At 47.8% G+C, this 17,410-nt stretch overlaps 1 protein-coding gene across 3 annotated transcripts in view; it reads left to right on the top strand.

Moving 5' to 3' along the window:
- Nucleotides 1–4,211: 4,211 nt before the first annotated feature.
- Nucleotides 4,212–17,410, top strand: part of SLC7A1 (solute carrier family 7 member 1) — a 79,804-nt gene continuing 66,605 nt past the window's right edge. The window contains exon 1 of one of the 3 annotated variants that reach the window (XM_045466930.1): nt 4,212–4,302. The gene's annotated coding sequence lies outside the window, so the exon portion shown is untranslated. Of the gene's footprint in view, nt 4,303–12,853; nt 12,951–14,373; nt 14,446–17,410 lie in introns of those variants that run through there. The other 2 variants (XM_045467101.1, XM_045467019.1) reach the window with 2 other exon arrangements.

The raw sequence follows: 17,410 nt of genomic DNA, 5'->3' as shown, positions 1-17,410 counted from the left end.
GGTACAGTGGGTGGGGGAGGAGGGAGTTTGGTGCCCCAACCCCTATTTTGTTCAAGGGTCAATGGTAGAGTCTAATTATATGTATAATAAGTAATATATATAACTATACTACATAGTATCATACTGTATATAATACATGGTATTTATATAAATTTACTTTTATATACACACACTATGTACAGTGTTTCTATATATACTACAGTTTCAGGTTTACAAAAATCTGAGGGGAATATGTGGAGAATTCCCATATACGCCCTTACCCCCCATTCAGTTTTTTTATTATTAACATCTTGAATTAGTGTGGGACTTTTGCTATAGTTGATGGGCCAATATTTGAACTCTTATTATTAGCTAAATTTCATAGTTTATATTAAGGTTTACCCTTTCTGTTGTACATTCTAGGGATTTTGACAAATGTATAATAACACGTATCCACAACTACAGTAGCCTTTAAAGTAGTTTCACTGCCCTAAAATACCCTGTGCTTCACCTATTCACCCCTCTCCCCTCTTCCCCCCACAAGCCCTTGGCAACTAATGATCTTATTATTGTCACCATAATTTTGCTTTTTCCAGAAGTTGGAGTCATACAGCATGTTGCTTTTCAAACTGGCTTCTTTTACTTGGCAATATACCTTTAATGTTCCTCCTTGTCCTTTTATGCCTTGCTAGCTCATTTCTTTTTGTCAAGAAGTAGTATTCCACTGACTGGATGTACCACAGTTTATTTATCCAGTCACTTATTGAAGGGCATCTTGGGTGCTTCCAAGTTTTAGCAATTACGAATAAAGCTTCTATAAACATTCATATGTAGGTTTTTGTGTAGACACAACTCACTTGGGTAAATACCAAGGAATGCAATTACTGGCCTGCGTGACAGGGCTATGTGTAGTTTTGTGAGAAATTGCCAAAGTGTCTTCCGAAGTCGCTATCCCAGTTGTTCCTTGCCAGCATTTGGTGGTTTGGCATTTGGGGTTTTTGCTAGTCAATGAATGTGCAGTGGTATCTCATTGTTGTTTTAATTTGCAGTTCCCTAACAACTTATAATGTTAAGTATCTTTTCATATGCTTATTTGCCATCTGTATATCTTCTTCAGTGAGGTGTCTGTTCAGATCTTTTGCCCATTTTTAAAATTGGGTTGTTTTCTCATTGTTGAGTTTTAAGAGTTTTAAGAGTTCATTTAAGAGTTTAAGAGTTCTTAAGGCCAGTACTTTATCAGTATGTGTTTTGCAAAGATTTTCTCCCAGTCTATGGCTTGTCTCTTCATTCTCTTAACAGTGGCTTTTACAGAGCAGAGGGTTTTAATTTTAATGAAGTCCAACTTCCCAATTTTTTCTTTTGTGAATTACGCTTTTGGCATTGTACCTAAAAAGTCATCACTGAACCTAAAGATCACTTAGATTGTTTCCTCTGTTATGTTCTAGCAGTTTTACCGTTTTGCATTTTACACTTAGGTCTGTGATTTATCTTGAGTTAACTTTTGTGAAAGGTGTAAGGTCTGTGTCTAGATTGTTGTTGTTGTTTTTTTTTTTTTGCATGCGGCTGTCCAGTTGTTCAGTACCATTCGTTGGAGAAACTATCCTCTCTCCATTGGATTGCGTTTGCCTCTTTGTCAAAGATCAGTTGACTGTTTTGTGGATCTATTTCTGGGATCTCTTTTCCATTCTACCTTTATACGTATTTTTCTTTTTTCCCCCCAGCTTTCCTGAATACATATTTTTCATTCTCGCCACAAAGTTGCGCATATCCAGCAGGTGGTAAAATCCTTACTTTGAAGTTGGGGAAACTGAGGCCGAGAGAGGACAAACACAATTTCCTCCGGCCAGCAGCTAGCAGGAAGCAGAGGTAGACGTGAAAACCCCATCTGTCTGACTCTGATTCTCTGCACTTTCTATATCTCCATGCTGCCTGATGGTGCTAGGCTGGGACCTGGTCTGTCAAGCTTAACTTTCTAAGATGCTTTGCAGGGCCTAAATTCAAGCATCTCCTTTCCTTAATGGTCTCTGAAATCATGGCTTATTTGCTCCTTGATTCTAATCAAGGTTGCCTGTCACTCATTGGTCCCTCTGGGCCTGCTGTGTGAATCCTAACCTGCCTGAAATTTAGCTTTACTGAAAACATTCAGCCAGTTTTTTTTTTTTTTTTTAAAGCTTTTCCCCTTTTTGCTGAGACCTTGAGCATATTTGTTCTTTCCCTGGTTCACACTGAATCCTTTTTGCCAGGAAGTTGCTTGCTTATGGGCCTTGTCATTGAGGGTCTCCTATTGTCCTCCTGATGACAAAGCCTGCTGGGTTGGATTGCTAAACTGAGCACAGTGCTAAAAATCCCCTTGGATAAGTTCTCCCCCATCAGGGCCTGAAATACTTGCTTTTAGAATGTACACGTCTTGGGGTGCCTGGGTGGCGCAGTCGGTTAAGCGTCCGACTTCAGCCAGGTCACGATCTCACGGTCCGTGGGTTCGAGCCCCGCGTCAGGCTCTGGGCTGATGGCTCAGAGCCTGGAGCCTGTTTCCGATTCTGTGTCTCCCTCTCTCTCTGCCCCTCCCCCGTTCTTGCTCTGCCTCTCTCTGTCCCCCTCCCAAAAAAATAAATAAACGTTGAAAAAAAAAGAATGTACACGTCTTAACTGTATGTACCCTCTCTGTATTGTCCAAGCAGGGCACCTCTACAGCCTTCTAAATTCTATTTTACTGCCAAGAGTCTTAAAAAAAAAATCCCGCAGTCATATTTCAAACACTAAGGGATAGACTTCTGATAAGAATATAGGGTTTAAAAAAAAAAAAAAGAACATGAGGTTTAGATGCTCCAAACAGAGGTGGAATAGCTCAAAGAAGACCACACAGCAAATGGTAGAATTCAGATTCAAATCCAGATCTGGTGCAAAGGCAAAGAGGATGGTCCCTGAATCACACCAGGCTTCCTTCTGTGGGAAGGGGACATCCTTTGATGGCATTATCAGCAAGTGAAGGAAGCTGTGTGGGATTCAGGAAGAGCTCCAGCACGGGAGACCTCCATAATGCAACCCCAGCAGATGGTTTCAGCACTGTACAGCTGAAACTGAAATTCGTTTTGAAACAACACACACCTAGTTGCTTATTAGGACACCAAACACTGTTCACAGTGCATTACCAGTATTAGCCCATTTCTGTGTGTTCATTAAAACCTTTCTGAAGGGGGTGTGTGTAGAAGGTGTGGAAAGGATTCCAAGGTCATGAACACTGTGCTATCGTTTTTCTGTTTTCTTACAAAGTTAGGAGGCTGGCGGGATTCTCTGACCCGTTCATGTCTCCCGTGTCACAGATTACTGGATCTTTATAGGCTGTGATTCTTGCGTGGGTTTTTGCAGCAAAGAGAGACAGTAAACAGGGAGCTTGTTAGGTGAGCACTGTGGGGTTCGGTTCTAAAGTTTTTGCCATCTCCGGAAGAGTAACTCTGGAAGTAAGCCGCTGTGATCAAGCCACCCGGTCAGGTGTGCTTGTCCTACTGCTAAGGGACCCAGGCAGATTCAGGCTTCCTGGCAAAGGGTGAGGATAAGTTGCTTATTAAAAACACAGGAATAGCAAATGATAAAACAATCCAATGACAAAGAAATGACGATTTATTAAGAACAAAACAAAACGAAACCTTGAAGTGCCTCTCAGATGTTTCATTTCTGGAAAAGGAACACTGGACTCGAGCTCGGTGTCAGCTCCGCTCGGGGTGGCACTGCAGAGCCTGCGGCACTAGCCCTGGCCCGCGCGGACGGGCTGTCAGAGGACGGGAGGATGCGGTCGCGCCGCGGGCTCCGATTGGCTGGGCTATGGCAACAAGAGGGCGGGGCAGCCGCCAAAGCTCCAGGAGGCACCGCCCGGCCGGCCCGCCCGCCGGGGGAACCCCAGGTCCGGGCGCAGGGCGCGAAGACGCCCCGCCCCGCCCCCCGCCCCGCCCCGGCCTCCGCCCCGGGCCCGCCGCCGCCACCGCGCCGCAGTCCCATTGGTGCCCGGCGGTGACGCGCGCGAGCGGGCCCGAGGCTGCCAGGGCCCGGGGGCGGGCGCTAGGGGCGGGGGGCCGGGCGCACGGCTGATGAAACCCGGCGCCGGAGCCCGCCCGCCCTCCACGCTCCATTCAGTCAGCGCGGGCAGGTGTGAGCCTCCGGTCATCTGCCGCGCGGGGCGCGAGGCCAGCCGGCATCCGCTAACCTCAGCTCCCGCTCCCCGCGCGCCGCGCCTCCGTCCGAGCCGCCGTCGTCCGGCCGCGCGTGCCTGAGTCCCTCGGAGGACCGGTCCGCATCCTGCCACCGGCAGTCCGCCCGCCCGCCGCCGCGGTGAGTGCCCGGCCCCCGCCGGCGCCAGGGCGGCTGCCCGGGTCCGGGTCACCTTGGAGGGGCCCCCGGCACCGCGTGGGGCCGCGGGAGGGCGGCGCGGGGAGGGGCGGGCGCCCGGGGCGCCGGCATCCTCCGGGGTGGGCGAGGGCAGGGCGGGCGCGGGGCTGTGCGCGCGGGGCCGGTGCCCATGCGGCTGTCTCCTCCACCGGAGTCCATTTTGCTTCCCTGAAGGCGCGGTGTGGTGCATGATGCAACACCGAGTGAGTAAGCGTGGACGACCCGGCGCCGCCGTGATGCCGGCTGCGCGCGCGCCGGCCAGCGACCCCGCGCCGGGACGCTCGGGGTGGTCGGGGTGGGCAGGGGGCGAGAGCCGGAGCGGGCACGCGGGCCGGCCCGGGAGGCATCCGGAGGCCTGCCCTTACATGGCGCGGAGCGGAGCACCCCGCCCCGCCACGAGGTCCGCGATGTGTCATCGCAGCGGTGGGAGCCCGCCCTGCGGCCGCGGGGGGTGGTCCCGCGGCAGGTGGCCCGCCTGGGGATAGCGGTTCACCCCCGCACCCTGCCTGCGGCGCCCACCCTTCTTCCCTAGACCTCGTGTCACTCCCCGGCCCGTCTACACCTCTTGTCTGAGTCTCCAGGGTTATTTCGGGCAAGTTCCGCCCCCCCTGGGTGGGCTTCCTCGTGACTAGATTTGACCTGCGAAGGCTGAGTTCTTCAAGCCTTCCAGATGGTTTGGAGCGAGAGGAAGTTCTTCCGGCTTAATAAAGACAACCTATTCGCAGTGTGTTCCTTTCTGCGTAGTAGAAAACGTCCCAGACTGAGCAGGTCAGGCAGGCGTTCTAAACCTGTGTGTACACAGAGCAGCCGTGAGGCTGTAGTACTACAGCAGCGTGCTATTTTATTTTAGCTCCTTCCTCTTTTCAGTGAGTGTGGGAGATAGGAGTGCTGTTTGACTTGTTAAGATTAGGATACAGACATGTGCCTTCAGCAAGAAAACTACACCTCCCAATACACAGGGTCAGGCTCTCCTATAGAATTAACCTACGGTTGTGTTTTATTGCAGGTTTAGTTACAGGAGGAGAGGGTTGGGATTTCAGTCCCTGGTGTATTTCCCTAAAAATGTGCTCTTTAAAATTTGACCGGGCAGAACTGTGTACTTTTGGCCTGTGGTTGAATTTCCTCCTTGTCTTTAATTGGAATTATAATTTATTAGGGAGTTATCGTAACATTTCTTGTCCTTTATGTTTGGTTCAGATAATAGGAAACCATGATACATTTATTCCCCTGATATTTTTAGTTGGTCTCAGTGGAAATTATCGTTATTTTTATATGAACACACCCTCTGTCATTAAAACAAAAAGGTCTCGTTTAAGTCACACACAATCAGAATAGAAGTTAGGGAACAAAGTCAACAATGGCTTAAAATAGTTTCTAAAGGTTTAACCTATTAAGATCAGATTTGGTCATTATAAAGAAATCTAAAGAGTGTTGAAGGAGTTCTGACTAACAGGACAAAACTTCATAGAGATCAGAAATGTACACGGTTGTTTGAATCTGGATTTGAGCCACCTGAGTGCTCTTACGTGTATAACTATTTGCTGTAGTGGGAAAAGGCTTGGAAGACAAGATTGCTGACCTTGGGGAGCTTGAATTCTAAGACACATATTAATTATATTCGGTAAAAATACATGTTTATTGATTGTTCTAGTCTGGAGTTTCTTTTTGCCTAAGGCGAGTAAAAATAATGTAACTATGTTGGAGAGGCCAGCATTGTGTCTAACTGGATTAATCCCTTTTCATTACTATGTATTTGGAGGTACTGGTTTATTAATCCTAGAGAGGAATTTGAAATAGGAATAAGTCCGTCCTTGTTATAGAGAGAAACATTTTCCTCTAACCTATAGGCATCATGTAGTTATTCATGATTCCACCTGGTTCTTGGTCCTCACTCCAAGCAGGACCTGTGGATGGGACCCTAGTGTTTTTCTGTGTCATTGGCTTCTTTGGGCCTGGGGGCTGTCTCTACCACTGCCTTGTTCCAGTCGAGGGCAGATCTCATGGACCATGAGGACTCTGCTTTACTTTAGATGAAGCGGGGAACCATCAGAGGGTTACTTGAAATGTTTGTGAAGAAGAGACAGAGGTGGGGGGGGAGTAGGCAGGCATAGAAGCCTGGAGACCAGTTCAGAGACTTGTGTAACTTAAGTCTGGAATAAAATCCAGCTCCAGGTTATTTGTGCAGAAGAGAGAGTGGCCATGTGTCGTTTCCCTGAGAGGTGGTGGTGACTTGGACGGGGGTGGAGGTGGTAGAAACCTGAGGTGGTTGAGTTCTGCCCCAGCTCTAGACTTATCTCCTTGTTCCATCTGTAGATTTTAAAGGGAGACTCAACTTCGCCAGCGGATTCCGTGTGTGGTGTGAAAGAAGTTAAATACAATTCCAAGGAGTAGAACTGCCGTATTAACGGGATGGGGAAGGTAGAGGAAAGAGCATGTTGGGAAGGACCTTTTTTTTTTTTTTTTTTTTTTTTTTGTCCTTAAGTCACAACTGACCGTTTTTAGATATTTCCATCCTCAAGGGGCAGAGCTGAACTAGATCTGTCCTCTTGGGGCCCCTTCTCACAAATACATGACTGTGTCACAGCCACCTCTCCCAGGTTGGTGACCATCTTCCTTTTCACCTAGCTTTCTTGCTGGCTCACACCTAACTGGGGGATCTCTTTGTGCTTGCAGACTCCCTGTGCTTCCCTACCACCCTCCAGTGGACACCTTGGCTGTGGGTTCGTCCCACTGCTGGGATGGGGACCTCTGCCACGTGGGGTGTGCCTCCTTTTCCATTCTTGGGTCTTCAGGGCACCTGCCTTCCAGGGGTTTCTTGTGCCTTGGGTCACTGGCATCGGATCCCCAGCCAAGGTTCTATCCAGCACAACGATTTAGGTCTCTTCCAGTCACAGGATAGAGTAGTACCATCTTTCGTGGCAGATTAACAGCCTCGTAGTAAACTTTAGGGGCTTTTCTTTTCTCTTTCTCCATAATCCACCCTCCCCCCCCCCATACCCAATGCTGACTCCAAAGAAGCTTTGAATATAAGCACCCCTGCAGTTGTTCAAACTGCGCCCTGATTTATCACAGGAGGTTTAGTGCATTTGCCACCTGTGGGTCAGAAGAATGGGCAACAGATTGGTAAAACGATTTGGTGGACTGCTAAATGTGTTCATTCCATTCTAAAGGCATTCCTTCAGATACGCATTGGCAGAGCTGTGAGTGAAGCCCTTTACCTTACCCATTAGTCTGGATTCATTCCTCCCAGAAGCATAGGCTGTAGGAAAGACCTTTCTGGACATTAGGATTGATTCTGGCATAGAGTTGACCCATCCTGCCACACCCAGTGTCTGTTCTTTGGCTTTCCCCCTCTGTTGATTGTCAGTAACTGTTCGGACTACCAGATCGTACATTTGGTGAACGAACTGTGTAAACAAGCTAGAGCCATGTGTGGTTAGAGACCTTTACAGCTTCAGTGGAGCCTGAGATGATGTGCCCTGAAGGAGGTTGCTTTGGGGAGCCCAGGACGAGTAGTACCAACCCTAGGCTTCTGGAGTCCTCACTTTGCTACTCTGCGTGCAGCTCCCAGAGCATTTAGACTCTCCCAACTCTGTAGACCTGCTCCATCCACAGACTGGGGAAGCCTTCCCTCGGCCTCACAGTAAAGAAGCTCACAAACTATGACTTCCATAGTGTACTTTAGAAGAGTAAAGGTCCCAAATCAATACATTTAGATTTCTTCCGTGGAGTAAGTTCTTTCTATTACCAGTCTATTATTCTGATTATGGGAACCAGAAGTCAAGCTCAGGGAAGCCTTCAAAGGCTGCTGCCAGGTAGACTTTCCTGGAGGTAGAAGAGTGTCCCTTAGTTGGGCCGTGTGTAGTTCTGTATCCTCTCTCCCTTTTTCCTGAGTGGATTGTCAGCCTTTTCTCCCTTTTTCTGGAGGCGCAGAGGGCATGGGCGGTTGTGTCTCCTTAACATTCCATATTTCTGCTATAGTGCTTTGTCCAGAATATTTGTTCAGATAACGTTCTTGACTGTGAGAACAACTAAATATTTTCCCATTTGTTTAGGAATGGGACCTGCATGCTGTGTTCTCCATGCGTAGCGAGTTCTCCATTGTAGAGACCACTTAGCAGGTGTTCTAGAGACTCTGGCTGCAGGGGGGTAGCCTCTGCTCTGCGTGGCCACCCTGAGTTCCCCACGGGGCCATGCACTGCGGGGTCAAAGGAGATGCCATGGATCTTGTCATGAAGAAAGTTCTGGGTCCTGGAGTGCGGTCTACTTACAGGATAAGTGCCTTTCCTATCGTATTTTTCACACTTAAAGTCTTTTCCATTTTGTTGGCATAATAATCAGCTTCTAGTGCCAACCTTGTAGGATTGAGAGGATTTAAATGAGGTAATCTATGTTATGTACTTGACATGGCTTCTGGTACATACCAAGTGCTTCAAATAAATGGTAACTATTATACTGGAAAGAAAGCTCAGTTCTTTGATTTAGGTGTGGAGAAAAGTAATTCCTAGGACAAGTTTGTTTCAGTTTCCCACTTTGCCAGAGGGTTAAAACATAGTCCCTTTCCCTTGGAATTGTGTCTGTATTGCGGGGCTCGGACATAGTGCCAAGGTTTTGGGGGGACATTGAGCTTTTGAGGCATCTGCTGACCCAGGTCTAGGATCTGTGAATATGACCTTAGTTCCTGTATCATTGTCCCCTTTAGACCTGGAGGGCGGTCTCTACCACTGTCCTTTTACAGTTGAGGTCATTCTGTGGCCTTTTTGCTACAATGGGGAAGGGAGATATGGCGGGGAGGAACCATGGTCTCTGGGGCTGTGTTGGCTCTGACTGCCTCCGTGACCTTGCAGCCATAAGCCCTCTGGGGATCAGGGACTGCTCTGGGTGTGTTGGAGGTCAGGTTCCTTTAGATGTCAGATCCACGCACTTTGGGTTTAGCCACTCCTTGTCCCTCTGGAAAGCGGAGCTCACAGCCTCATTCTCGGTGCTTGCTGGTGTGTGTCCGTGTGTGCACGCGTATGTGAGTAACAGTGTGGGTGTGTGTGCGCATGCGTGCTGGGGTGATCTGCCCTCGTCAGTCATCCTGATCCCCCACATATTTTGTCCAAATTACCCTGACGGCTTTGAGTTTGAAAACCGTAGCCAAACAGTTAGAGCCATCTCTGTTTTCCACCTTATTTCCTCTCTTCCTTGAGGTGGCAACGTGGGATCCCCTAAGTGCCTTGGGGTGGACGTGGTGGACGCTTCGGGGGGGGGGGAAGCAGTGGGAGGGAAGGGCGCAAACCCGCTCTTACCCGCTCTTACTGTTGCTTCATCGCGGTGTTGTAACTGTTGTCTTCCCATCTTAAGGTCAGCTTGGAAATGTTCTTTTCTTCTGTGTCTTCTTATCTGTCTACCAAGTACCATTAGCCAGAGTCTGTTACATCAAATAGGAAGGAAGGGAGAGGCCCAGGGCAGGGTAAGATGAAGAATCACAAGCGCGTAGTGAGTACTCACTGTGTACTTGGCATTTTATGTCTTCACGGAATCCTCACAGCCGCCCAGTGAGGTCGATGCCACTATTTTGAGAGATGGGAAACGGAAGCCCTGAGAAGTGATGCAAGTTGCCCACAGGCACGCGCTCGGGCAGTCGGTGGCAGAGCGAGGATTGGACCCCTCGGGGCCCGGCTCAGAGTCCCGACCGTCAGTGTGCCTTAGGGCTGTGCACGGCAGCCTCTGCGGGCCCCGGCCTCTCCTGGGACCGCGTTCTGGCACGCACACACAGCAGGCAGTGCCAGGCCTGAGGTTTCGGCCCGTGCACCCGCGGCCGCTCAGCCCCACACCCCCCTTGTTTCTGAGCGAGTCCCGGAGCTACGGAGCCCGCCGTGCCACTGGATGGTGCCCTGCTTTTCCTCCACTCCCGCTGGCCGGGAACACAGCGCTTATCCCCCTCTGTGCCCAGAGCGGAGCCCTGTGTTCGTGGCACGGCTGGAGCTCTGGTGCCCTGGGCAGCTGTGCAGGGAGGTGTCCAGACGGGGAGCCGGCGTGGGTGTCGGACGTCAGGAGGGCCGCAGTCTCCCTGGGTCACAGTTTGGCATCCTCGTCACTGGAGCAGAATGGATATGGGACTTGCTGCCCAGGCCACGGGAGAGCCCTGTTTTACTGCTGCAAGTCTAGCCGTCTTGGCTCGAGGAGAGCCCTCTGTGGGAACCAGGGATGGCGTGTGGGACGCAGTCGGCCGCCTTCTGGAGACCCAGGTCTTGACTCTGTTGATTAGTGTGCTGAGGCTGGCTGTCCCAGGCAGGGTAGCAGCCAGGGCCATGAAGCTGGCAGGTGGAGGGAGGGAAGTTTTCCAACACTCTCCTGCCTTTCTCCATTTCTCCTGTGCTCTCCCCACCTTGTTTGTATAACGTTTCAAACTTAAAAGTTGCAGTAGTACAAGGAGGCCCTGTGTACCCCTTTCTTAAATTAACCCATTCTTTAACTTTTTCCTTCTATTCTTCTATGTAGGTATCTATGGCTTTATCTCCATTGATCTGTCTGCACACACCTATATGCGTTTTTTTTTCCTGAGTGATTTGAGAGTAAGCTGAAGACCTCAGGCCTTTTATTTACCCTACCCCTACAGCCTTCAGTGTGTATTTACTAAGAATAAGGATGTTTTCTTGCATGACCACAGTATGTTATCTGAATCAGGAAACTGAACATTGATACACATTTGATATACGTTGCTATCTAGTCCATGGTCCGTATTCAACTTTCACTTGTCCAGATAATGTCCTTTATAGCCATCTCTCTCTACATATAATTAATGTGTAGATGCATAAAAATATATATGACTTTAGTGTGTATTGGAGGGGATCTTTCAAAGGAACTGTGGTCTAAATTTCTCATAAGCCTCTTTTTAGAAAATGTTTGTTTATTTTCGAGAGAGAGAGAGTGCACACAGGACAGGCCTGGGGTTGGGGGGAGCAGGGGATCCTAAGTGGGCTCTTGCTGACAGCAGAGAGCCTGATGCGGGGCTCGAACTCACCAGCCATGAGATCATGACCTGAGCCAAAGTCTGACCCTTAGTCGACTGAGCCACGCAGGCACTCCAATCTCATAAGGCTCTTTAAGAAAAATTGTTTCTGAGTGTTAGAATGCTCGTTGTGAAAAATTTGGAAACCAGAAAAATAGAAGAGAGCGGGAAAACAAAAACCATTTGTTATTCCAGCGCAGGAGCTTAGCTCCAGGCCAGGTAAGGGGCTTGCAGAAAGGTGAGTGGAAGACTTCCACTCAGGGTGACCTGGTCACCCAGACCTGCACCCCAGACACCCAGGGCAGGAGCCCATGGCGTCCTTGGGCTGTGAGGAGGAGCGGGCTCCCTGTCTGGAGCTGGGCAGAGTGGAATCTTCCCTGCTCCTGCCCACTTCTTGGGCGGTCGCCCCCCTGAGCAGCTGAACTGAACCACCTCGGGGTAGGCAAGAGTGGAGATCCTTAGCATATACCCAGAACTTGTTCAAGACTTGAAAAGAAATGTTGCAGGTCTTCTCTTGTCCGCTATGTACCCCTGACTTCCTAGACTTGGCAGAAGGGGAGGTTGGGCACAGGGCCTCGATCCAAGAAATGGCGCTGGCCGCTTGGCAGATAATTTGTGGTTATTTAACATGGTTGTTAGGCTTGCCTGTTGTTGAACCTCTTGGGCCCCCACGAGTGGGCCAGTGGAGAAATCAGGCCAAATTCTTCTTCTTTTTTATTTTTTAATTTATTTTAGAGAGAGTGCACGGACAGGGGAGAGGGCACAGGCGGGGGAGAGAGAATCTTAAGCAGGCTCTGTGCTCAGTGTGGAGCCTGATGCAGGGCTTGATCTCACGACCCTGGCATCATGACCTGAGCCAAAATCAAGAGTTGGACACTCAACCCACTGAGCCACCTAGGCTCCCAGAGGTGAAATTCTACATTGTGAATTTTGCTCTTTGTTAGTAACTGTGCTGCCCTCAAGTTTCTAGGGGAAAGTTCCAAAACTTCCATGTGAAGGGTGGATCTCGCTCCCGCATTTCGTTTATCCAGGCCACGCCCTTAGTCATTACCAGCAGTAACTGAAAGGGGCCCTCTTTTTCCTGGCCCCGAAGGGGACTTGGCTGAGTGGTTTTGTTCCAAGAAGCTGCGACGTCCACGGCTTCCCATCCTTTGGACCTCAGTTTCCCTGAGCTGTAAACCTACATTATGTGTGAAAAAGGGCTTCTGAAGGGCGTGATCAAAAGCCTCAAGTATTTTTCCATGTGTTTATTTTTTCTTCTCCTGCACCAGACCCTCTCCTTGAAGGAGCTGGCCTTGAGGGTGACAGGGTGGGCAGACGCCCAGATGGTAGACACCCCGCTGAGGCCACGGAACTCCTAACCTGGATGGGCCAGGACCCGGAGGGCTGCTCTTCAAAGAAACCCTTTGAAGTGCAAACATTTCCTTTCCTGAAAAGAAGGGAAATTGAAATGAAAACGTATTGTTCTGTGCAGACAATGTTCTCTTGGATCAAAGAGGGAGTGAGGCTTATAAAGGGAGATTCACAAATTAGACCTTCATGTGGTGCAAGGTGAAGAAGGTGTTGACGTCCACTGCCCGGGGTCTGTGAGTTGGTAAGATTGTATTTGTCTCCCCTACCTAAGGTCCTAAATCTAGGTTTTACATGCTATATTTGACTGTGTCTCTTGTTTGTATTTTTGTCTTGTGGTAAGCATTTAGAAATGTCTTTTGGTAAATTATGACACCATGCAGGATGGAATATTACGTAGCCAATGAAAATGTCTGTGGTTTTTTTTTTTTTTTATGTATTTATGTATTTTGAGAGAGAGAGAGAGAGAGAGCACAGGAGAGAGGGAGAGGTAGAGAGAAAGGGAGACAGAATCCCAAGCAGGCTCTGCACTATCAGCGCAGAGCCCGATGCAGGGCTCGAATTCATGAACCGTGAGATCATGACCTGAGCCGAAATCAAGAGTTGGACGCTTAACCGACTGAGCCGTCTATGTGCCCCAAAAATGGTATTTTCTTTCTTTCTTTCTTTCTTTTTTTAATGTTTACTTCTGAGAGAGAGACAGAGACAGAGACAGAGGGTGAGCAGGGGAGGGGCAGAGAGAGAGCGAGACAAAGAATCCGAAGCAGGCTCCAGGCTCTGAGCTGTCAGCACAGAGCCCGACGTGGGGCTCGAACTCACCAACCGGGAGATCATGACCTGAGCTGAAGTCAGACGCTGAACTGACTGAGCCGTCCAGGTGCTCCCCAAAATGGTATTTTCAAAGAATATTTGATGTTATGGAAAAACTTTGCTGTCGAAAGTGAAAGTGAAGTCTGGATACAATTTTCTGTGTTCAGTGTTATCTTATCTGAGGTCTATGTATTTGCGCAGAAAGAAAACACTATTAAAATTGGACTTTGGTTTGTTCACTGCTCTGTATGTAGCACCTAAAGTGGTGCTCCACAAATATTTGTTAAATAAATATTTTCATAATTAGTGAAACAGTAGTGTTCTAAAGGAGGAAATGTCTTTGGGCTAAATAGTAACATTTTGGCAGGTGGAAAGAATAAGAAATATTTTAAATTTTTATTGTACTTTTGCCCTGGCATCTCTGTTTGGGGTTTATTTTGGGGTTTTTTTTGGTACAAATATGTGCCACATTTTGTACTTCAGTACCAATCAGGCTACGAATGAGTGACTTTGACATTTCTAGTTTTGAAATAATCCTGTTGTGTTGAAATTAGAGTATCAGAATATTAAATTTTTCCTGGGTTGGCTATTAGGCACTTTCACAGATGGGGTAAAATTACAACATCTTTTTACATACTCTGTAGCTGATGTACCATCAGAGTGGCTTGTCCTGTCCTGTTGAGAATTTTTACCTGATTTGTCTAGGATGTCTCATCTTTGAGCATCAGTCCTACCAAGAGACACCTACACGATGTCCTGATTTCTAATTTATAAGTTCTTTAACAACACAGCGTCGCATTCTTACCTGCAAGGTAGGTTAGCTTTGAAAATGTCCCTGATGTCGTGATTTTTTTGCAGGGAGGATGAATGTTCCAGCTGCCCATACCTGTCTCTGGTGATATCGTTTCGTTCTTATCAGAAGGACACAGGTACTTAGTTTTCAGAGCTGTGCTGGCTGCCTTTCCACCTGCCCTCCACACAGGGTTCTGGAAACCTGGTCTTTGGGAAGGCTTCCTTCAGGCTGTGTTTGGGATAGGGCTGGTCGTGCCCACACAGTGGTTCTCCTGAGGGTGGAGGCTTTCAGACTCCTCTGGCTGCAATCCACAGTAAGAAATCAGTGTATCCTGTGATCAAGTACACACACAGGCACATACATGTCTATAGATTTAAATGAAAGTTTTTGTGAAATTGCGCCCATTCTTGTACCTGCGGTGCACTCCGATACTTTTTGTTTCTCTTGCGTGAAAAAAAAATGCTGGTGGCAACTTGGCAGTTTGCAAACACTGTTAGGCTTGGGCACGCTAGCCTGCGAACCCACCTGCCACTCCGCCTTGATGTCCTGAATTTCAGGTTCCCTGGGCTTGGGCCTGGGCGTAATTCTCTGTCCAGACTGGTTTGGACAAAGACAGCCAGAGGGTAGAGGTTTCTTTTCGTGGTGGCGTGGGGAGTTTCTAACTGAAGTGGACATTTCTTGTTTGTGACGATTCCCAAGAAGGTGAATGGGGACACAGGGCAAGACCTGTATGAATTCCTCGTGTGGTTTCCTGCTGATGCAAACTAGATGGCTCTTGCCTTCGCTGACCTCACATGCTAGTGGTTTTGAAGGTGGCCTGGTCAGGCTGTGTGTGAATTTTCAGAGATGGCTCAGAGTTTGTTAGTTTCAGCACTTTGGAAAGCCTTTTTTTTTTTTGAATTTATTGTATTCATTATGAGTTGAGGAAGAACCTTTCTGAACAATGAGCCTTTTAGAGTTAAGGATTTATAGGAAGAAGAGGGAGAAAAGATACTCTAATAGAAATATTAATTTTTGGGCTCTTAAATCTGATGGATTAAAATTGAACAGTGTGTTATAATATTAGCAATAGCAATCGTGCCATTAGTTTTCCTTGAAAAGTTAGAATGGGTTTTACATAAACGTAAATCTTACCTGAGAATTGTTTGAATTTTTTTTTTTTTTTTTTTTTTTTTTTGCCTAGAAAATAAATATTTTTAAGGACAAGGCTGTGTATATAATCCTTAAAACAATTGTAAATCAAGGGAATTGATTATAGGAACAAAAGCATAGTAAAAGAACAGAACCAGAAGAAGATAAATTGCCTCCTTTGTTGAAACATTGTACAAATATCTGTCCTTGTTTCTTGTAAACTTCTTTTATTTATTATGCTCCTCTATAAAAGTACATTTATTGTAAGAATTCAGAGCACTTAGTTTACAGTCTTTTAAAAATTCTTCCGTAAGATGCAAATATTACCACCACTGTTGATACTATTTGAGAAGAATCATCATGAACTTGATTTTATGATCTTAGATATGTTAACATTATGCGAATTAGGGGATAATCTATGATTTTAATTGCTTAACACATCCCCCATAAATCTATAATCTCAAATTTGTAGCAGCTAGTTTTGCTTTAAAAAAATACTTTTGTTGGAAGACATTTCTTTCTTTCTAGAGGGCAATTTTGGATGATATTAGGCAAGACCATTCATTAATTCTTTGGGTTATCTGAATTGAACTGGGAAGAAAGTCTTCCTAGTGTCAGAGTTGGATACAATCAGAATTTTGGAAAGTTATCAGGTGTAGTTTGTGGTAGGATTCTCTCAGGTCTATGTCTGGTGAGTCAAGGCAGGGGGATTGCCATTCTGGATTTCTTGGGTGACTCCGAATGGGGGCAGAGGCTGGGGAGGCCAGCACTTTCCCGTTGCTCCTGGCTGCCTGTTGACTGTTTTGCCTTGAGGATCTGCAAGGGAGCTCTTGCTGAATCACCCTGGAGAGCCTTTGAGCTGGTGGGAGATTTGGGGCCTCTTAAGGGCTTAGGGGTGTTGGCACCTCAGGAGGGGTCTCTTTCCAGCTAGGTATGTGGCTGTGCACAGGAAGGAAATACCATTTGCCCTGGAGAGACGACGGGAGCAAGGAGAGAGGGATGGGAGTGATCCCTCCATCCTGATGCGTTGTGGGAACAAGCAATGCAGCCCCAAATTCAAATGAGCAGTGATTCAGAAACTGTGGTTCCCTCCCCTTCTCCCTAGAATTGTTCTTGCTGCCAGACAACAGCTGCTCTTGAGATAGCAGGACTGCGTGGTCCACTTAATTACGTGTGTGGGCATGGATGTAGGCTCCTTTAAAATTCCACAGCCTGGTGGCTCACTTGGTTGAACGTCAGACATCAGCTCAGGTCATGATCTCACGGTTTGTGAGTTCGAGGCCCGCGTTGGGCTCTGTGCTGTCAGCCGAGAGCCTGAAACCTGCTTCAGATTCTGTGTCTCCCCCCCGCCCTCTCTGCCCCTCCCCTGCTCATGCTCTGTCTCTCTCTCTCTCTCTGTCAAAAATAAATAAACATTAAAAAAAATTTTAATTCCGTGGTCTGAAGCCATAGCCCTGCTAGGCCTAGACCTCACCGAAGGCCTGCACCTACAGATGCGGTTGTACACTAATAAAATAGAAATTTGAACCTGGGGTTGAGACCAAGCATGTAGTATTTTGTTTCTGGAAATGTAGTACCCAAAGCAGGAGACTTCCACTGTCCCTGGATTTTGCGATACGCTCCTTCGTTATTACTTGTACTCCTCCGTCACTATCTAGAAAGCATGGAGTAGGTACACACATATGGATTGGGCAGATGTAATGGGGCAGGCATTAAAGACAGAGAAAAGGAATACGTTTCAGCAAGCGTGTGAGTGCAATAAAATAGAGGCTTTCATAGCCTACAGTCAAACTTCAGGTGTCCTTTAACCACCCGGCCCAGTACGTGCACAGAGATCCTCCCCTGGGGAGTCTCCCTGAAAAGCAGGTCCGGGGTGGGCGTGTCTGACCAACTCCTGGGATCTCTTGGACTAGCAGGCATCCATAAAACTGCCAGAACCTGGAATCAAGCGAGGAGACCTCCAGCTCCCC

Source organism: Leopardus geoffroyi, chromosome A1, assembly GCF_018350155.1.
Source record: "Leopardus geoffroyi isolate Oge1 chromosome A1, O.geoffroyi_Oge1_pat1.0, whole genome shotgun sequence".
Lineage (NCBI taxonomy): Eukaryota > Metazoa > Chordata > Mammalia > Carnivora > Felidae > Leopardus > Leopardus geoffroyi.
The sequence above is the reverse complement of the archived record's forward strand: the minus strand, read 5'-3'. Positions and strand labels throughout refer to the sequence as shown.